The 22,995-nt window shown below is 40.5% G+C and overlaps 5 non-coding genes across 5 annotated transcripts; all 5 read left to right on the top strand.

The window, feature by feature from the left end:
- Positions 1 to 1,973: 1,973 nt before the first annotated feature.
- Trnaw-cca lies at positions 1,974 to 2,045 on the top strand. The gene has a single exon. It is a non-coding gene; the product is annotated as a tRNA-Trp (tRNA).
- Positions 2,046 to 3,918: 1,873 nt separating this feature from the next.
- Positions 3,919 to 3,990, top strand: Trnaw-cca. Its single transcript has one exon. It is a non-coding gene; the product is annotated as a tRNA-Trp (tRNA).
- A 2,842-nt stretch (positions 3,991 to 6,832) lies between these two features.
- Positions 6,833 to 6,904, top strand: Trnaw-cca. The gene has a single exon. It is a non-coding gene; the product is annotated as a tRNA-Trp (tRNA).
- A 1,872-nt stretch (positions 6,905 to 8,776) lies between these two features.
- Positions 8,777 to 8,848, top strand: Trnaw-cca. The gene has a single exon. It is a non-coding gene; the product is annotated as a tRNA-Trp (tRNA).
- Positions 8,849 to 9,750: 902 nt separating this feature from the next.
- Positions 9,751 to 9,822, top strand: Trnaw-cca. The gene has a single exon. It is a non-coding gene; the product is annotated as a tRNA-Trp (tRNA).
- Positions 9,823 to 22,995: the final 13,173 nt, after the last annotated feature.

Here is a 22,995-nt window from a genome sequence, read left to right as displayed (position 1 = left end):
TGATATAAATTAAATTATAACTCAGGATTTCATGGCGCAACGGTAGCGCGCCTGACTCCAGATCAGGAGGTTGCGTGTTTAAATCACGTCGAGATCAAAAAAGAAGTGTCACACGTAGAGTTATATTTTCATGGATAATTCTGCAGACTACTGTTTTAGTGACATTAATTAACATTTCATTGGAATCCATTTCTCTCAATACTCATGTATCCTTAACCTGGAAATGTTTTTGGCTGGTTTCTTCTTTTCAATAAATGTCGACTGTAGGTATAGGAGACTAAAGTTTTGGGAATGGAATAACATACAACAGCGTTAGTTTAGAAAAAAGGCGAATGTTTGCGTCTGAATGTCGATTACGACTACAGCTGGAACCAGTTTGAACCGATAACTATCTCGGGTTTCCAAAATGCAAACACAGAGTCTTACGATGGAAATCATTTTTACCCCTTTTCCTACAAATAGTTTTTTCGCAAATCGGTATTATCAAAGGAAATTTAACTAACATGCACAAAAACGGCACGAAGAAATAGAGTCCGATGAAAAGAGATTGATTCCATCACCACTACGTTCCGTCCGCACAGGTTGTGCGCAAGGATTTTATCCAACGAAACTTAAATGAGTAGATTCTACATGATGCATGATACAAAATGCATCGACCGGGAATCGAACCCGGGCCGCCCGCGTGGCAGGCGAGCATTCTACCACTGAACCATCGATGCTGGACCATATTAAAGATTTTTGATTAAATATCAACGACGACGTCCCTTCTGTTGTAGCCGTCGACCACACCCAAGCCGGTCAGCTTTCAGTATGGAAACCAAGGCTTGTGGCGATGAAAATATCCACTGAGAAAGTAAGAAATCCCCTGACTACTCAGGTTGAAACTTTCAAAAGACTAAATTTAATCGGGTGATAATCAATTTTACAACCGGATCTACTACTTCTTGAAAAACTCTGCACTTCCGCAAGTAGTATGATATAAATTAAACTATTAATCAGGATTTCGTGGCGCAACGGTAGCGCGCCTGACTCAAGATTAGGAGGTTAAGTGTTCAAATCACGTCGAGATCAAAAAAGAAGTTTCACACGTAGAGTTATATTTTCATGGATAATTGTGCAGACTACTATTTTAGTGACATTAATAAACATTTCATTGGAATCCATTTCTCTCAATACTCATGTATCCTTAACCTGGAAATGTTTTTGGCTGGTTTCTTCTTTTCAACAAATGTCGACTGTAGGTATAGGAGACTAAAGTTTTGGGAATGGGATAACATACAACAGCGTTAGTTTAGAAAAAAGGCGAATGTTTGCGTCTGAATGTCGATTACGACTACAGCTGGAACCAGTTTGAACCGATAACTATCTCGGGTTTCCAAAATGCAAACACAGAGTCTTACGATGGAAATCATTTTTACCCCTTTTCCTACAAATAGTTTTTTCGCAAATCGGTATTATCAAAGGAAATTTAACTAACATGCACAAAAACGGCACGAAAAAATAGAGTCCGCCGAAAAGAGATTGCTTCCATCACCACTACGTTCCGTCCACACAGGCTGTGCGCAAGGATTTTATCCTACGAAACTTAAATGAGTAGATTCTACATGATGCATGATACAAAATGCATCGACCGGGAATCGAACCCGGGCCGCCCGCGTGGCAGGCGAGCATTCTACCACTGAACCATCGATGCTGCACTATACTAAAGATTTTTGATTCAATATCAACGACGACATCCCGTCTGTTGTAGCCGTCGACCACACCCAAGCACGTCAGCTTTCAGTATGGAAACCAAGGCTTGTGGCGATGAAAATATCCACTGAGAAAGTAAGAAATCCCCTAACTACTCAGGTTGAAACTTTCAAAAGACTAAATTTAATCGGGTGATAATCAATTTTACAACCGGATCTACTACTTCTTGAAAAACTCTGCACTTCCGCAATTAGTATGATATAAATTAGATTACAACTCAGGATTTCGTGGCGCAACGGTAGCGCGCCTGACTCCAGATCAGGAGGTTGCGTGTTCAAATCACGTCGAGATCAAAAAAGAAGTGTTACACGTAGAGTTACATTTTCATGGATAATTCTGCAGACTACTGTTTTAGTGACATTAATTAACATTTCATTGGAATCCATTTCTCTCAATACTCATGTATCCTTAACCTGGAAATGTTTTTGGCTGGTTTCTTCTTTTCAACAAATGTCGACTGTAGGTATAGGAGACTAAAGTTTTGGGAATGGGATAACATACAACAGCGTTAGTTTAGAAAAAAGGCGAATGTTTGCGTCTGAATGTCGATTACGACTACAGCTGGAACCAGTTTGAACCGATAACTATCTCGGGTTTCCAAAATGCAAGCACAGAGTCTTACGATGGAAATCATTTTTACCCCTTTTCCTACAAATAGTTTTTTTCGCAAATCGGTATTATCAAAGGAAATTTAACTAACATGCACAAAAACGGCACGAAAAAATAGAGTCCGCCGAAAAGAGATTGCTTCCATCACCACTACGTTCCGTCCGCACAGGTTGTGCGCAAGGATTTTATCCAACGAAACTTAAATGAGTAGATTCTACATGATGCATGATACAAAATGCATCGACCGGGAATCAAACCCGGGCCGCCCACGTGGCAGGCGAGCATTCTACCACTGAACCATCGATGCTGGACCAAACTAAATATTTTTGATTGAATATCAACGACGACGTCCCGTTTGTTGTAGCCGTCGACCACACCCAAGCCGGTCAGCTTTCAGTATGGAAACCAAGGCTTGTGGCGATGAAAATATCCACTGAGAAAGTAAGAAATCCCCTGACTACTCAGGTTGAAACTTTCAAAAGACTAAATTTAATCGGGTGATAATCAATTTTACAACCGGATCTACTACTTCTTGAAAAACTCTGCACTTCCGCAAGTAGTATGATATAAATTAGATTATAACTCAGGATTTCGTGGCGCAACGGTAGCGCGCCTGAGTCAAGATCAGGAGGTTGCGTGTTCAAATCACGTCGAGATCAAAAAAGAAGTGTCACACGTAGAGTTATATTTTCGTGGATAATTCTGCAGACTACTGTTTTAGTGACATTAATTAACATTTCATTGGAATCCATTTCTCTCAATACTCATGTATCCTTAACCTGGAAATGTTTTTGGCTGGTTTCTTCTTTTCAACAAATGTCGACTGTAGGTATAGGAGACTAAAGTTTTGGGAATGGGATAACATACAACAGCGTTAGTTTAGAAAAAGGCGAATGTTTGCGTCTGAATGTCGATTACGACTACAGCTGGAACCAGTTTGAACCGATAACTATCTCGGGTTTCCAAAATGCAAACACAGAGTCTTACGATGGAAATCATTTTTACCCCTTTTCCTACAAATAGTTTTTTCGCAAATCGGTATTATCAAAGGAAATTTAACTAACATGCACAAAAACGGCACGAAAAAATAGAGTCCGCCGAAAAGAGATTGCTTCCATCACCACTACGTTCCGTCCGCACAGGTTGTGCTCAAGGATTTTATCCAACGAAAATTAAATGAGTAGATTCTTCATGATGCATGATACAAAATGCATCGACCGGGAATCGAACCCGGGCCGCCCGCGTGGCAGGCGAGCATTCTACCACTGAACCATCGATGCTAGACCGTACTAAAGATTTTTGATTTAATATCAACGACGTCCCGTATGTTGTAGCCGTCGACCACACCCAAGCCGGTCAGCTTTCAGTATGGAAACCAAGGCTTGTGGCGATGAAAATATCCACTGAGAAAGTAAGAAATCCCCTGACTACTCAGGTTGAAACTTTCAAAAGACTAAATTTAATCGGGTGATAATCAATTTTAGAACCGGATCTACTACTTCTTGAAAAACTCTGCACTTCCGCAATTAGTATGATATAAATTAGGTCATAAGTCAGGATTTCGTGGCGCAACGGTAGCGCGCCTGACTCCAGATCAGGAGGTTGCGTGTTCAAATCACGTCGAGATCAAAAAAGAAGTGTCACACGAAGAGTTACATTTTCATGGATAATTCTGCAGACTAAAGTTTTAGTGACATTAATTAACATTTCATTGGAATCCATTTCTCTCAATACTCATGTATCCTTAACCTGGAAATGTTTTTGGCTGGTTTCTTCTTTTCAACAAATGTCGACTGTAGGTATAGGAGACTAAAGTTTTGGGAATGGGATAACATACAACAGCGTTAGTTTAGAAAAAAGGCGAATGTTTGCGTCTGAATGTCGATTACGACTACAGCTGGAACCAGTTTGAACCGATAACTATCTCGGGTTTCCAAAATGCAAACACAGAGTCTTACGATGGAAATCATTTTTACCCCTTTTCCTACAAATAGTTTTTTCGCAAATCGGTATTATCAAAGGAAATTTAACTAACATGCACAAAAACGGCACGAAAAAATAGAGTCCGCCGAAAAGAGATTGCTTCCATCACCACTACGTTCCGTCCGCACAGGTTGTGCGCAAGGATTTTATCCAACGAAAATTAAATGAGTAGATTCTTCATGATGCATGATACAAAATGCATCGACCGGGAATCGAACCCGGGCCGCCCGCGTGGCAGGCGAGCATTCTACCACTGAACCATCGATGCTCGACCATACTAAAGATTTTTGATCGAATATCAACGACGACGTCCCGTATGTTGTAGCCGTCGACCACACCCAAGCCGGTCAGCTTTCAGTATGGAAACCAAGGCTTGTGGCAATGAAAATATCCACTGAGAAAGTAAGAAATCCCCTGACTACTCAGGTTGAAACTTTCAAAAGACTAAATTTAATCGGGTGACAAGATTCATTCGGTAATATCCTTCGGTAATTTTTTTAAACGTTAAAGAGACAGAAAATAAAGGTTATGGTAGATTAATACATACTATAACGTTTGGAAAATTCTGTTTCCCTTTATTCTCTTTCATAATTGATTCTTTATAACTAATTGACTAATAATCTGTTAATATTATGAGTGGTGCGACTTAGGTGTGGCGGAGGCTTCGCCCCGCCACCCCACGTCGCACTTCATGTTTAGATTAAGTTATAGCAACATTTATTACTATAGTAACATGAAATTGGAAAAATTATTAGTTACATATAAACTATAGAGAAATGGATGTGCTCTTATAGCAGTTAGATTAAACCACCATTGAAAAAATCTTAATTCAGGCATATAACCTAAATGTTTTACGACCGGTTCCGAAATCGATACCGATGGTAGCGTCGCTAGCGATATTACTATAGCTTTACTTCGTCTTTCGTAACATTGTTCGGTGTACACACGAACCGGACCACGCTTTCCCTTAGACCTTATGTAAATGTTGGTCTAATGGTTAGCAACCCGGGCTGCCACTCATATGGTTCGAGGTTCGAATCTCGATGATGTCATTGAGGAAATTTAAATTTGTAACTTTTGAAAAATTACACTTAAAAAACTTTCGGAGGTAAATGGAAGTGGAAGATCGGTGGTAACTCTTCACGACCACTAAAAGATCTTGATGACTGTGGAGAGGACAAGGGAAGAAGAGAAAGATGACCCAGAGCTTCAAAATGAGTATGAACAAACATACTATTATATTTGGAAAATTCTGTTTCCCTTTATTTTCTTAAATGATTTGATTCTTATTAACTAATTGACTAATAATCTGTCAATATTATGAGTGGTGCGACTTGGGTGTGGCTGAGGCTTCGCCCCGCCACCCCACGTCGCACTTCATGTTTATATTAAGTTAAAGTAACAGTTATTACTATAGTAACAATACAATTATATCATGCGGTCACATGTTGCATTACATGAGTTTTGGCTTATAGATAGCGAGCTACCATCATAGCCATTTTTTCCCTTCCAATGATATAACAATGACGGTCTAATGGTCATCAACCCAGACAGCCATTCGCATGGTTCGGAGTTCTAATCTCGATCAAGTCGGAAAGGAAAACTAAGTTTGTAATTTTTTAAAAAATTCCTCTTAATAAGCTTTCGGAGGTAAATGGAAGTGGAAGATTGGTGGTAACTCTTCACGACCGCAAGAAGATCTTGATGACCGAGAAGAGGACAGAGGAAGAAGGGAGAGATGACCCAGAGCTTCAAAATGAATATAATCTAACATTTTTAAAATGTTCCTAAACTTCTTGGTTGATGACTTACTGTTAAAAAAGGAGGCATGGAAATTTTACTTGGACAACCAAATTTATTAAAATCAAGATAAAAAATAGTAAACAAAAAGAGGTAATAATAAAACAAAAAGGGTTAAAAAAATAAGAGTGGGAAAATACAAAGTAAAAAGAAGAATAAAGACGAAATCGAAATCGAACATAACAACCAAATCAAATAATTAATACTCTCCACTCCCATAGCAGAAAACTTGTCTTGCTAGGGAAAATCCAAACTTTTTTTTTCTTTTTGTTTACACTGAGCATGCACTGACAGTTGGAAGGTTACGCAAAAAAGCGAATTCACTAACTAGGATTCGGCAACCAGCTAGGTAACAAATACGCAAATTAAATTTCTAAAACAGTAATAAAAACAAATCTAAACCCCGTTACGCAATGTATTAAATTTGGACAGAATTATGTACAAAATTTGGTGAAGATTGGTCATTCAGGGAAGAAACGTATAAAGGATTACAAAATGGACATTAAACCCTCTGAATTTCACTACTAGCTACTACTATCCTACCCCCTATACCCCACACCCTATATTGTTAAGGACCTTCGTATATAAATATACCTCAGGGATAATCAATTTTACAACCGGATCTACTACTTCTTGAAAAACTCTGCACTTCCGCAAGTAGTATGATATAAATTAGGTTATAACTCAGGATTTCGTGGCGCAACGGTAGCGCGCCTGACTCCAGATCAGGAGGTTGCGTGTTCAAATCACGTCGAGATCAAAAAAGAAGTGTCACACGTAGAGTTATATTTTCGTGGATAATTCTGCAGACTACTGTTTTAGTGACATTAATTAACATTTCATTGGAATCCATTTCTCTCAATACTCATGTATCCTTAACCTGGAAATGTTTTTGGCTGGTTTCTTCTTTTCAACAAATGTCGACTGTAGGTATAGGAGACTAAAGTTTTGGGAATGGGATAACATACAACAGCGTTAGTTTAGAAAAAAGGCGAATGTTTGCGTCTGAATGTCGATTACGACTACAGCTGGAACCAGTTTGAACCGATAACTATCTCGGGTTTCCAAAATGCAAACACAGAGTCTTACGATGGAAATCATTTTTACCCCTTTTCCTACAAATAGTTTTTTCGCAAATCGGTATTATCAAAGGAAATTTAACTAACATGCACAAAAACGGCACGAAAAAATAGAGTCCGCCGAAAAGAGATTGCTTCCATCACCACTACGTTCCGTCCACACAGGCTGTGCGCAAGGATTTTATCCTACGAAACTTAAATGAGTAGATTCTACATGATGCATGATACAAAATGCATCGACCGGGAATCGAACCCGGGCCGCCCGCGTGGCAGGCGAGCATTCTACCACTGAACCATCGATGCTGGACTATACTAAAGATTTTTGATTCAATATCAACGACGACGTCCCGTCTGTTGTAGCCGTCGACCACACCCAAGCCGGTCAGCTTTCAGTATGGAAACCAAGGCTTGTGGCGATGAAAATATCCACTGAGAAAGTAAGAAATCCCCTGACTACTCAGGTTGAAACTTTCAAAAGACTAAATTTAATCGGGTGATAATCAATTTTACAACCGGATCTACTACTTCTTGAAAAACTCTGCACTTCCGCAATTAGTATGATATAAATTAGATTATAACTCAGGATTTCGTGGCGCAACGGTAGCGCGCCTGACTCCAGATCAGGAGGTTGCGTGTTCAAAACACGTCGAGATCAAAAAAGAAGTGTCACACGTAGAGTTACATTTTCATGGATAATTCTGCAGACTACGTTTTAGTGACATTAATTATTATTTCATTGGAATCCATTTCTCTCAATACTCATGTATCCTTAACCTGGAAATGTTTTTGGCTGGTTTCTTCTTTTCAACAAATGTCGACTGTAGGTATAGGAGACTAAAGTTTTGGGAATGGGATAACATACAACAGCGTTAGTTTAGAAAAAAGGCGAATGTTTGCGTCTGAATGTCGATTACGACTACAGCTGGAACCAGTTTGAACCGATAACTATCTCGGGTTTCCAAAATGCAAACACAGAGTCTTACGATGGAAATCATTTTTACCCCTTTTCCTACAAATATTTTTTTCGCAAATCGGTATTATCAAAGGAAATTTAACTAACATGCACAAAAACGGCACGAAAAAATAGAGTCCGCCGAAAAGAGATTGCTTCCATCACCACTACGTTCCGTCCGCACAGGATGTGCGCAAGGATTTTATCCAACGAAAACTAAATGAGCAGATTCTTCATGATGCATGATACAAAATGCATCGACCGGGAATCGAACCCGGGCCGCCCGCGTGGCAGGCGAGCATTCTACCACTGAACCATCGATGCTGGACTATACTAAAGATTTTTGATTTAATGTCAACGACGTCCCGTATGTTGTAGCCGTCGACCACACCCAAGCCGGTCAGCTTTCAGTATGGAAACCAAGGCTTGTGGCGATGAAAATATCCACTGAGAAAGTAAGAAATCCCCTGACTACTCAGGTTGAAACTTTCAAAAGACTAAATTTAATCGGGTGATAATCAATTTTAGAACCGGATCTACTACTTCTTGAAAAACTCTGCACTTCCGCAATTAGTATGATATAAATTAGGTCATAAGTCAGGATTTCGTGGCGCAACGGTAGCGCGCCTGACTCCAGATCAGGAGGTTGCGTGTTCAAATCACGTCGAGATCAAAAAAGAAGTGTCACACGAAGAGTTACATTTTCATGAATAATTCTGCAGACTAAAGTTTTAGTGACATTAATTAACATTTCATTGGAATCCATTTCTCTCAATACTCATGTATCCTTAACCTGGAAATGTTTTTGGCTGGTTTCTTCTTTTCAACAAATGTCGACTGTAGGTATAGGAGACTAAAGTTTTGGGAATGGGATAACATACAACAGCGTTAGTTTAGAAAAAAGGCGAATGTTTGCGTCTGAATGTCGATTACGACTACAGCTGGAACCAGTTTGAACCGATAACTATCTCGGGTTTCCAAAATGCAAACACAGAGTCTTACGATGGAAATCATTTTTACCCCTTTTCCTACAAATAGTTTTTTCGCAAATCGGTATTATCAAAGGAAATTTAACTAACATGCACAAAAACGGCACGAAAAAATAGAGTCCGCCGAAAAGAGATTGCTTCCATCACCACTACGTTCCGTCCGCACAGGTTGTGCGCAAGGATTTTATCCAACGAAAATTAAATGAGTAGATTCTTCATGATGCATGATACAAAATGCATCGACCGGGAATCGAACCCGGGCCGCCCGCGTGGCAGGCGAGCATTCTACCACTGAACCATCGATGCTGGACCGTACTAAAGATTTTTGATTTAATATCAACGACGACGTCCCGTATGTTGTAGCCGTCGACCACACCCAAGCCAGTCAGCTTTCAGTATGGAAACCAAGGCTTGTGGCAATGAAAATATCCACTGAGAAAGTAAGAAATCCCCTGACTACTCAGGTTGAAACTTTCAAAAGACTAAATTTAATCGGGTGATAATCAATTTTACAACCGGATCTACTACTTCTTGAAAAACTCTACACTTCCGCAATTAGTATGATATAAATTAGATTATAACTCAGGATTTCGTGGCGCAACGGTAGCGCGCCTGACTCCAGATCAGGAGGTTACGTGTTCAAGTCACGTCGAGATCAAAAAAGAAGTGTCACACGTAGAGTTACATTTTCATGGATAATTCTGCAGACTACTGTTTTAGTGACATTAATTAACATTTCATTGGAATCCATTTCTCTCAATACTCATGTATCCTTAACCTGGAAATGTTTTTGGCTGGTTTCTTCTTTTCAACAAAATATCGACTGTAGGTATAGGAGACTAAAGTTTTGGGAATGGGATAACATACAACAGCGTTAGTTTAGAAAAAAGGCGAATGTTTGCGTCTGAATGTCGATTACGACTACAGCTGGAACCAGTTTGAACCGATAACTATCTCGGGTTTCCAAAATGCAAACACAGAGTCTTACGATGGAAATCATTTTTACCCCTTTTCCTACAAATAGTTTTTTCGCAAATCGGTATTATCAAAGGAAATTTAACTAATATGCACAAAAACGGCACGAAAAAATAGAGTCCGCCGAAAAGAGATTGCTTCCATCACCACTACGTTCCGTCCGCACAGGTTGTGCGCAAGGATTTTATCCAACGAAAATTAAATGAGTAGATTCTTCATGATGCATGATACAAAATGCATCGACCGGGAATCGAACCCGGGCCGCCCGCGTGGCAGGCGAGCATTCTACCACTGAACCATCGATGCTGGAACGTACTAAAGATTTTTGATTGAATATCAACGACGACGTCCCGTATGTTGTAGCCGTCGACCACACCCAAGCCGGTCAGCTTTCAATATGGAAACCAAGGCTTGTAACAATGAAAATATCCACTGAGAAAGTAAGAAATCCCCTGACTAATCAGGTTGAAACTTTCAAAAGACTAAATTTAATCGGGTGATAATCAATTTTACAACCGGATCTACTACTTCTTGAAAAACTCTGCACTTCCGCAATTAGTATGATATAAATTAGATCTTAACTCAGGATTTCGTGGCGCAACGGAAGCGCGCCTGACTCCACATCAGGAGGTTGCGTGTTCAAATCACGTCGAGATAAAAAAAGAAGTGTCACACGTAGAGTTACATTTTCATGGATAATTCTGCAGACTACTGTTTTAGTGACATTAATTAACATTTCATTGGAATCCATATCTCTCAATACTCAAGTATCCTTAACCTGGAAATGTTTTTGGCTGGTTTCTTCTTTTCAACAAATGTCGACTGTAGGTATAGGAGACTAAAGTTTTGGGAAGGGGATAACATACAACAGCGTTAGTTTAGAAAAAAGGCGAATGTTTGCGTCTGAATGTCGATTACGACTACAGCTGGAACCAGTTTGAACCGATAACTATCTCGGGTTTCCAAAATGCAAACACAGAGTCTTACGATGGAAATCATTTTTACCCCTTTTCCTACAAATAGTTTTTCCGCAAATCGGTATTATCAAAGGAAATTTAACTAACATGCACAAAAATGGCACGAAAAAATAGAGTCCGCCGAAAAGAGATTACTTCCATCACCACTACGTTCCGTCCGCACAGGTTGTGCGCAAGGATTTTATCCAACGAAACTTAAATGAGTAGATTCTACATGATGCATGATACAAAATGCATCGACCGGGAATCGAACCCGGGCCGCCCGCGTGGCAGGCGAGCATTCTACCACTGAACCATCGATGCTGGACTAAATTAAAGATTTTTGATTAAATATCAACGACGACGTCCCGTTTGTTGTAGCCGTCGACCACACCCAAGCCGGTCAGCTTTCAGTATGGAAACCAAGGCTTGTGGCGATGAAAATATCCACTGAGAAAGTAAGAAATCCCCTGACTACTCAGGATGAAACTTTCAAAAGACTAAATTTAATCGGGTGATAATCAATTTTACAACCGGATCTACTACTTCTTGAAAAACTCTGCACTTCCGCAAGTAGTATGATATAAATTAGATTACAACTCAGGATTTCGTGGCGCAGCGGTAGCGCGCCTGACTCCAGATCAGGAGGTTGCGCGTTCAAATCACGTCGAGATAAAAAAAGAAGTGTCATACGTAGAGTTATATTTTCATGGATAATTCTGCAGACTACTGTTTTAGTGACATTAATTAACATTTCATTGGAATCCATTTCTCTCAATACTCACGTATCCTTAACCTGGAAATGTTTTTGGCTGGTTTCTTCTTTTCAACAAATGTCGACTGTAGGTATAGGAGACTAAAGTTTTGGGAATGGGATAACATACAACAGCGTTAGTTTAGAAAAAGGCGAATGTTTGCGTCTGAATGTCGATTACGACTACAGCTGGAACCAGTTTGAACCGATAACTATCTCGGGTTTCCAAAATGCAAACACAGAGTCTTACGATGGAAATCATTTTTACCCCTTTTCCTACAAATAGTTTTTTCGCAAATCGGTATTATCAAAGGAAATTTAACTAACATGCACAAAAACGGCACGAAAAAATAGAGTCCGCTGAAAAGAGATTGCTTCCATCACCACTACGTTCCGTCCGCACGGGCTGTGCGCAAGGATTTTATCCAACGAAACTTAAATGAGTAGATTCTACATGATGCATGATACAAAATGCATCGACCGGGAATCGAACCCGGGCCGCCCGCGTGGCAGGCGAGCATTCTACCACTGAACCATCGATGCTGGACTATACTAAAGATTTTTGATTGAATATCAACGACGACGTCCCGTCTGTTGTAGCCGTCGACCACACCCAAGCCGGTCAGCTTTCAGTATGGAAACCAAGGCTTGTGGCGATGAAAATATCCACTGAGAAAGTAAGAAATCCCCTGACTACTCAGGTTGAAACTTTCAAAAGACTAAATTTAATCGGGTGATAATCAATTTTACAACCGGATCTACTACTTCTTGAAAAACTCTGCACTTCCGCAACTAGTATGATATAAATTAGATTACAACTCAGGATTTCGTGGCGCAGCGGTAGCGCGCCTGACTCCAGATCAGGAGGATGCGCGTTCAAATCACGTCAAGATCAAAAAAGAAGTGTCATACGTAGAGTTATATTTTCATGGATAATTCTGCAGACTACTGTTTTAGTGACATTAATTAACATTTCATTGGAATCCATTTCTCTCAATACTCACGTATCCTTAACCTGGAAATGTTTTTGGCTGGTTTCTTCTTTTCAACAAATGTCGACTGTAGGTATAGGAGACTAAAGTTTTGGGAATGGGATAACATACAACAGCGTTAGTTTAGAAAAAGGCGAATGTTTGCGTCTGAATGTCGATTACGACTACAGCTGGAACCAGTTTGAACCGATAACTATCTCGGGTTTCCAAAATGCAAACACAGAGTCTTACGATGGAAATCATTTTTACCCCTTTTCCTACAAATAGTTTTTTCGCAAATCGGTATTATCAAAGGAAATTTAACTAACATGCACAAAAACGGCACGAAAAAATAGAGTCCGCCGAAAAGAGATTGCTTCCATCACCACTACGTTCCGTCCGCACGGGCTGTGCGCAAGGATTTTATCCAACGAAACTTAAATGAGTAGATTCTACATGATGCATGATACAAAATGCATCGACCGGGAATCGAATCCGGGCCGCCCGCGTGGCAGGCGAGCATTCTACCACTGAACCATCGATGCTGGGCCATAGGAAAGATTTTTGATTAAATATCAACGGTGACGTCCCGTCTGCTGTAGCCGTCGACTACACCCAAGCCGGTCAGCTTTCAGTATGGAAACCAAGGCTTGTGGCGATGAAAATATCCACTGAGAAAGTAAGAAATCCCCTGAATACTCAGGCTGAATCTTTCAAAAGACTAAATTTAATCGGGTGATAATCAATTTTACAACCGGATCTACTACTTCTAGAAAAACTCTGCACTTCCGCAAATAGTATAATATAAATTAGTTTATAAATCAGTATTTCTTGGCGCATCGGTAGCGCGTCTGACTCCAGATCAGGAGGTTGCGTGTTCAAATCACGTCGAGATCAAAAAAGAAGTGTCACACGTAGAGGTACATTTTCATGGATAATTCTGCAGACTACTGTTTTAGTGACATTAATTAACATTTCATTGGAATCCATTTCTCTCAATACTCATGTATCCTTAACCTGGAAATGTATTTGGCTGGTTTCTTCTTTTCAACAAATGTCGACTGTAGGTATAGGAGACTAAAGTTTTGGGAATGGGATAACATACAACAGAGTTAGTTTAGAAAAAGGCGAATGTTTGCGTCTGAATGTCGATTACGACTACAGCTGGGACCAGTTTGAACCGATAACTATCTCGAGTTTCCAAAATGCAAACACAGAGTCTTACGATGGAAATCATTTTTACCACTTTTCCTACAAATAGTTTTTTCGCAAATCGGTATTATCAAAGGAAATTTAACTAACATGCACCAAAACGGCACGAAAAAATAGAGTCCGCTGAAAAGAGATTGCTTCCATCACCACTACGTTCCGTCCGCACAGGTTGTGCGCAAGGATTTTATCCAACGAAACTTAAATGAGTAGATTCTACATGATGCATGATACAAAATGCATCGACCGGGAATTGAACCCGGGCCGGCCGCGTGGCAGGCGAGCATTCTACCACTGAACCATCGATGCTGGACCATATCAAAGATTTTTGATTGAATATTTAACGACGACGTCCCGTTTGTTGTAGCCGTCGACCACACCCAAGCCGGTCAGCTTTCAGTATGGAAACCAAGGCTTGTGGTGATGAAAATATCCACTGAGAAAGTAAGAAATCCCCTGACTACTCAGGTTGAAACTTTCAAAAGACTAAATTTAATCGGGTGATAATCAATTTTACAACCGGATCTACTACTTCTTGAAAAACTCTGCACTTCCGCAACTAGTATGATATAAATTAGAATATAACTCAGGGTTTCGTGGCGCAACGGTAGCGCGCCTGACTCCAGATCAGGAGGTTGCGTGTTCAAATCACGTCGAGATAAAAAAAGAAGTGTCATACGTAGAGTTATATTTTCATAGATAATTCTGCAGACTACTGTTTTAGTGACATTAATTAACATTTCATTGGAATCCATTTCTCTCAATACTCACGTATCCTTAACCTGGAAATGTTTTTGGCTGGTTTCTTCTTTTCAACAAATGTCGACTGTAGGTATAGGAGACTAAAGTTTTGGGAATGGGATAACATACAACAGCGTTAGTTTAGAAAAAGGCGAATGTTTGCGTCTGAATGTCGATTACGACTACAGCTGGAACCAGTTTGAACCGATAACTATCTCGGGTTTCCAAAATGCAAACACAGAGTCTTACGATGGAAATGATTTTTACCCCTTTTCCTACAAATAGTTTTTTCGCAAATCGGTATTATCAAAGGAAATTTAACTAACATGCACCAAAACGGCACGAAAAAATAGAGTCCGCTGAAAAGAGATTGCTTCCATCACCACTACGTTCCGTCCGCACAGGTTGTGCGCAAGGATTTTATTCAACGAAACTTAAATGAGTAGATTCTACATGATGCATGATACAAAATGCATCGACCGGGAATTGAACCCGGGCCGCCCGCGTGGCAGGCGAACATTCGACCACTGAACCATCGATGCTGGACTGTATCAAAGATTTTTGATTGAATATCAACGACGACGTCCCGTATGTTGTAGCCGTCGACCACACCCAAGCCGGTCAGCTTTCAGTATGGAAACCAAGGCTTGAGGCGATGAAATATCCATTGAGAAAGTAAGAAATCCCCTGACTACTCAGGCTGAATCTTTCAAAAGACTAAATTTAATCGGGTGATAATCAATTTTACAACCGGATCTACTACTTCTTGAAAAACTCTGCACTTCCGCAAATAGTATGATATAAATAAGATTATAACTCAGGATTTCGTGGCCCAACGTTAGCGCGTCTGACTCCAGATCAGGAGGTTGCGTGTTCAAATCACGTCGAGATAAAAAAAGAAGTGTCACACGTAGAGTTACATTTTCATGGATAATTCTGCAGACTACTGTTTTAGTGACATTAATTAACATTTCATTGGAATCCATTTCTCTCAATACTCATGTATCCTTAACCTGGAAATGTATTTGGCTGGTTTCTTCTTTTCAACAAATGTCGACTGTAGGTATATGAGACTAAAGTTTTGGGAATGGGATAACATACAACAGAGTTAGTTTAGAAAAAGGCGAATGTTTGCGTCTGAATGTCGATTACGGCTGCAGCTGGAACCAGTTTGAACCGATAACTATCTCGGGTTTCCAAAATGCAAACACAGAGTCTTACGATAGAAATCATTTTTACCCCTTTTCCTACAAATAGTTTTTTCGCAAATCGGTATTATCAAAGGAAATTTAACTAACATGCATCGAAACGGCACGAAAAAATAGAGTCCGCTGAAAAGAGATTGCTTCCATCACCACTACGTTCCGTCCGCACAGGTTGTGCGCAAGGATTTTATCCAACGAAACTTAAATGAGTAGATTCTACATGATGCATGATACAAAATGAATCGACCAGGAATCGAACCCGGGCCGCCCGCGTGGCAGGCGAGCATTCTACCACTGAACCGTCGATGCAAGATCTTACTAAAGATTTTTGATTGAATATCAACGACGACGTCACGTCTGTTGTAGCCGTCGACTACACCCAAGCCGGTCAGCTTTCAGTATGGAAACCAAGGCTTGTGGCGATGAAAATATCCACTGAGAAAGTAAGAAATCCGCTGACTACTCAGGCTGAATCTTTCAAAAGACTAAATTTAATCGGGTGATAATCAATTTTACAACCGAATCTACTACTTCTTGAAAAACTCTGCACTTCCGCAAGTAGTATAATATAAATTTGATCATAACTCAGGATTTCGTGGCGCAACGGTAGCGCGCCTGACTCCAGATCAGGAGGTTGTGTGTTCAAATCACGTCGAGATCAAAAAAGAAGTGTCACACGTAGAGTTACAATCTCATGGATAAATCTGCAGACTACTGTTTTAGTGACATTAATTAACATTTCATTGGAATCCATTTCTCTCAAAACTCATGTATCCTTAACCTGGAAATGTATTTGGCTGGTTTCTTCTTTTCAACAAATGTCGACTGTAGTTATAGGAGACTAAAGTTTTGGGAATGGGATAACATGCAACAGAGTTAGTTTAGAAAAAGGCGAATGTTTGCGTCTGAATGTCGATTACGACTACAGCTGGGACCAGTTTGAACCGATAACTATCTCGGGTTTCCCAAATGCAAACACAGAGTCTTACGATGGAAATCATTTTTACCCTTTTTCTACAAATAATTTTTTCGTAAATCGGTATTATCAAAGGAAATTTAACTAACATGCACCAAAACGGCACGAAAATATAGATTCCCCTGAAAAGAGATTGCTTCCATCACCACTACGTTCCATCCGCACAGGTTGTGCGCAAGGATTTTATCCAACGAAGCTTAAATGAGTAGATTCTACATGATGCATGATACAAAATGCATCGACGGGGAACCGAACCCGGGCCGCCCGCGTGCAGGCGGGCATTCTACCACTGAACCATCGATACATGATGTTACTAAAGATTTTTGATTGAATATCAACGACGACGTCCCGTCTGTTGTAGCAAAAAACTACACCCAAGCCGGTCAGCTTTCAGTATGGAAACCAAGGCTTGTGGCGATGAAAATATCCACTGAGAAAGTAAGAAATCCGCTGACTACTCAGGCTGAATCTTTCAAAAGACTAAATTTAATCGGGTGATTATCAATTTTACAACCGGATCTACTACTTCTTGAAAAACTCTGCACTTCCGCAAGTAGTATAATATAAATTTGATTATAACTCAGGATTTCGTGGCGCAACGGTAGCACGCCTGACTCCAGATCAGGAGGTTGCGTGTTCAAATCACGTCGAGATAAAAAAAGAAGTGTCACACGTAGAGTTACATTTTTATGGATAAATCTGCAGACTACTGTTTTAGTGACATTAATTAACATTTCATTGGAATCCATTTCTCTCAAAACTCATGTATCCTTAACCTGGAAATGTATTTGGCTGGTTTCTTCTTTTCAACAAATGTCGACTGTAGGTATAGGAGACTAAAGTTTTGGGAATGGGATAATATACAACAGAGTTAGTTTAGAAAAAGGCGAATGTTTGCGTCTGAATGTCGATTACGACTACAGCTGGGACCAGTTTGAACTGATAACTATCTTGGGTTTCCCAAATGCAAACACAGAGTCTTACGATGGAAATCATTTTTACCCCTTTTTCTACAAATAGTTTTTTCGCAAATCGGTATTATCAAAGGAAATTTAACTAACATGCACAAAAACGGCACGAAAAAATAGAGTCCGCTGAAAAGAAATTTCTTCCATCACCACTACGTTCCGTCCGCAAGGGTAGTGCGCAAGGATTTTATCCAACGAAGCTTAAATGAGTAGATTCTACATGATGCATGATACAAAATGCATCGACCGGGAATTGAACCCATGCCGCCCGCGTGGCAGGCGAGCATTCTACCACTGAACCATCGATCCTGGAGTATAAGAAGGATAATTGATTTAATTTGAACGACGACGTCCCGTCTGTTGTAGCCGTCGACCAGACCCAAGCCGGTCAGCTTTCAGTATGGTAACCAAGGCTTGCGGCGATGAAAATATCCACTGAGAAAGTAAGAAATCCGCTGACTACTCAGGCTGAATCTTTCAAAAGACTAAATTTAATCAAGTGATAATCAATTTTACAACCGGGTCTTCTACTTCTTGAAATACTCTGCACTTCCACAAGTAGCATGATATAAATTGGGTTATTACTCAGGATTTTGTGGCGCAACGGTAGCGCGCCTGACTCCAGATCAGGAGGTTGCGTGTTCAAATCATGTCGAGATCATTAAAGTAATGTCACACGTAGAGTTACATTTTCATAGAAAATTCTGTAGACTAGTGTTTTAGTGACATTAATTGGTAAATTGTTCGAGCGAGCTTTAGCTCGCGATGAACAATTTGGATTGTTGGGGGAATGGAGTGAAGACATTGACTGTGTGCGACCTCTATATTTCAGCTGCTTCTCAGCAAACAAAAGAACAACAAAAACGGGGGATAGGTGAGAGATGGCGCTCAGGTGGGCGGACCTTTCCCTTAGACACATCAGAATTGGAAGCAAAACAAACTGTGGATCTGGCTTAACGGAAAATGTGTAAGGCGATCCATGGTTCAAATGGCCTATTTGTTGTTGTTGTTCTGATCGCCTTTATTGGCGGGATTGGGTGAGCCAAGGTCGAAATTGGATCTGTGGCTATCCTTGTTGGATCTAGCAAAAAGATAAAAGGAAAGAGGAATTAGTGGGCCGTCAATAAACGGATGCTGCACCTTATTCAAGTTAAATAAAATAATGATAACGGGAATGAAGTGGGCGGGATGGGTGGTTAGAAGACAGTTAATGTCTTCACTCCATTCCCCCAACAATCCAAATTGTTCATCGCGAGCTAAAGCTCGCTCGAACAATTTACCAATTGTCGGTAAATTCGTTCGACATTGACTGTGTCTTTAAAGCAAGATATAACCAGATATAACAAGATATAAGATAAGACCCCCTGATGGTCGACAGTTACCAACGCCTGATTGAAATTTGGAGCTCGTGGGAGCCCTGCTGGACTGTGTAAGATGGATGCGCCACCAAATCGGCATTTCGTCTAAAAAGCGTCAATACTCTTTCGTGCGATTAGTTGTCGGAGGGTTCCTTCCCACCGTGCTGCAGCTCTTGCTGGAATGAAAATTAACAAGGAAAGCTAATACCTCCTTGACGCCAGACAACAGAGAATTGTGGTTCCGTTGATTACACCAACTGCTCCAAGCGACCTCAGCGGACTGGTATGCAGGGTGCGTATTCGATTGAATTGCTCCCAGTATGAGCTCGATAATTTCCTTCGGAAAGGCTCGTTCTTCCAGACAACTCCGGAGAACCACCGAGCGATAACACAGATGGATTCGTTCCTGTCAATGGATGACCCTCCCCCAACGGGGAGATCAGCCTACTTGGATGGGAAGAGAAGGAGCGGAATTTCCGTTGCTAGCTCTATCAGGGACGGGTTAGGTCAGTGGTGTTGCTAGGGCAATCTCGGCTAGTTTCCTAGTCCTTATTCGTTCCATACTGCCCCCCCTCCCTTCTTTAAAAGGATGCATCCGACGCAATGGACAAATCCGCCGTCGGGAAAAAAATGAGCGGACGGCCAGATGTAAAATCTGCCTTTGAAACCACCCGAGAAGGACTTCTACGAGCCTCTTCCGAAACGTAATTGTTCTCTCGACCTGATCAGATGATCATCCGGCTTGGGATCTAGGGGGATCCGAAGAGCACGGAAGTGTGCTGGGGCAAAGCTATACTTGAGGCTATACAAGTGCGCCGAGATTAAAATCTCATCCCGGTAAAATTCGAGGCGAAGGTCGTTCTTCCGCAGGAAGGTTACCACTCCCCTTAATAGTCTGGTGAACGCCCATCACTTTGAGTTTAAAAAAGAAGGGGGGGGGGGGGGGGCACGAATTCGAGAAAAACGCCCCAACCCCCATTTAAACTGAAGGAATTTCAAAAGGCCTTCCAAAAAAGAAAAATTGAGACGGACAAGTATGAGTCATTCAAGTTCAATTTGGTGAGCCAATCCGCTCCCGAATTGCGTGTCTAAACGAGGTGCCCCTTTGGCTGAATAGAGAGTTGGACGGGATCACAAATAGAATTTAGTTGTAGATATTGGGCCACCGTTGATAAATTCCACCGATCGAAAGCCGGTCTTGACAATTCAACATAAAACGCGCTATGCGTCCAGGAGAAAAAAAAACATAATAGGAAAAGAGAATAGATTGGACATACCGAGATCCTTTAAAATTGGAATAGCGACCGCCTGAAGATGAAGGAGGGTGGCTGAAATCGCGATTCGCTTGGCGTTGATCATGGCCACCTTTAGATCCGGACGCGCGAGGGCCTCCCGCATTTTCGAGAGCGTTCAGAGTTTTCACTTGCTCGACCAGGGCCTGGGTGAACTTCGAACCGAAGAGGTGTTCCCCACCCGTTGGCAGGACAGCCTTGTCGTCTAGCAGCCCAATATTCTGTGGGTAGATTTGGGCCAGAATGTTGCGGCGTCGCGCGTTCGTGATGTCGTGGTACACCACCGCCCAGAGCTTCAGAGCTGTTTTGACCGCCTTGGCGTCGGCTCGGGATTTCTTCTTCTTCTTGAGCTGACTTGCTAGAAACATGATGGGCTTGACTAAGTCAAGTATCTTAAAGGTTTGGTTCCTGTAGATTTTCTCGATTGGGTCGATGTTGGTTTTGGCTGCCGAAGATGACTTAACTGCCTTCAGCCGGATGTAGAATGCATCATCTAGATTGGGGTTGATCAGCAGGTTGGCGTTCTTCTTTATATAGTTTGGGTCTAAAGGCCTCTCTAGCACTTTTCGCTCGAGTGTCATCTAAACCCGATACGACCCAGTCGGCCAAACTAGCTGACTTTTCACTTGAGAGACGAAATTTCTTTACGCCTCCTCTTCTTGATGAGTCGGAGCCTGAACTACTAGAATTTGAGCTAGAATCGCTCGACTGTTCGGGATCCGACATGATGTTTGCACAACGAGAGCGAAAAGAGATCTGATGTGTCTAAGGGAAAGGTCCGCCCACCTGAGCGCCATATCTCACCTATCCCCCGTTTTTGTTGTTCTTTTGTTTGCTGAGAAGCAGCTGAAATATAGAGGTCGCACACAGTCAATGTCGAACGAATTTACCGACAATTAACATTTAATTGGAGTCCATTTCACCCAATACTCATGTATCCTTAACCTGGAAATGTATTTGGCTGGTTTCTTCTTTTCAACATCTGATCTGGCTTGAAATTATTAACCTTTAAATCAGCTCGAATTTTTCCCCTTAACATATTTCCTAACTGTTTCAGCTAATTCTAGTATTGAATTTTTAATCTAGGGTTTCGCTTAATTTGATCGAAATAAATCGTGATATTAAAAAGAGGTTAAACAAATGCGGCATGTGGGGTGGTCAGGCACAGACACAAAATAATTAGGCCTACTGATTGTTTTTTATTTACAACCTAAAAACCTACGCGTTGTAGGTACGTATAATAGGTATGGGCAAAAGGTGAAATTTAGAGAATATTTTTTTATATTAAAAATGGTTTGTTTTTATATAAGTTTTTTATTAGTGAAATTAGAAGTCTATGTGAAGGTATCCCGTACGCGACATCAAGCTTGTCCAAAAAAATAAACTTGTAACAAGGTTGCGCGGTACTAGGTTAGAGCTCCACAAGTATGAAAAAACCTTGCGGAAAGTTTAACTCGATTCTGATAAAACAGGGAGACGGAACTCTAGCAACGCCCATACTTGCAATGCTTCGAAGTACAAAACTTGATTTTTAATACTTAAAGCAAAGCGAGCGGCAAGCAATCCAGAACTAAGTATAAGTTGGCATATTTGCTTGTCTTTTTGTAAGGTAGGCGGATGCTTGATAATTAAAAGTATGGTGCATTTTAGGTAAAATATATTTAAAAATGTACTTCAAGCTAGTTCAACCGTGACTAGCATACTTTTTACTTGTCTGGTAATAGTTCAAATTGGTCATTCCTATATATATATGGCTCAACATTACTTATAAAAGTAATAATTTGATTATACTCATTCATCGCTTATTAAAATATACAGTTTACAATAGTCTACAGTTTCTTTTTATTTATTTGCGGTTAAGATAAATATTCAGTTACAGACTTACAGATCAATCGGTTAGTTGTAATCCTCAGTAGCTAATCGCTTGTTTCTCCTTTTCTTAGTCCACTTCGATGACCCAAAACTAACATTCCCTGCCATTTTAATGTTACACTTAAAATCTGTTAAAAATCTGTTAAAACGATTTTTTAAATTACGCTGCAAAATTATAATAATAATAATCTGAATTTCATGTTTTATTTTTGTTTTGAAGTTATTAGTCTCTTTTTTAAATATTAAAAGTTTTTTTTAACCATTTGAGGTTATTTGTAAAATTAATTCTGCCAACCCTGTTCCTGATCGGCTTTTTCCCTCCAAAACTGTTAGCTGTCTCGTTCATCCGTCACATTTTCAATCTAGCTAGCCATCGACACTCAATTGTTCCCATAACGAAAACATATTTATTTAGTTTGCCCAAAATATGTTTGTTCTTTTTTATTTTACCGTTGGTGAACCTGGTATAGGGACAATTAGTTCAGTTAAGAGTCCAATTCTGACAGACGATGAAAAGGAAGATGTGATTACAACAGTACAAGAAATATGGGTTA

Source organism: Daphnia pulex, chromosome 10 (genome assembly GCF_021134715.1).
Source record: "Daphnia pulex isolate KAP4 chromosome 10, ASM2113471v1".
In the NCBI taxonomy this organism is placed as follows: Eukaryota; Metazoa; Arthropoda; class Branchiopoda; order Diplostraca; family Daphniidae; genus Daphnia; species Daphnia pulex.
The sequence above is the reverse complement of the archived record's forward strand: the minus strand, read 5'-3'. Positions and strand labels throughout refer to the sequence as shown.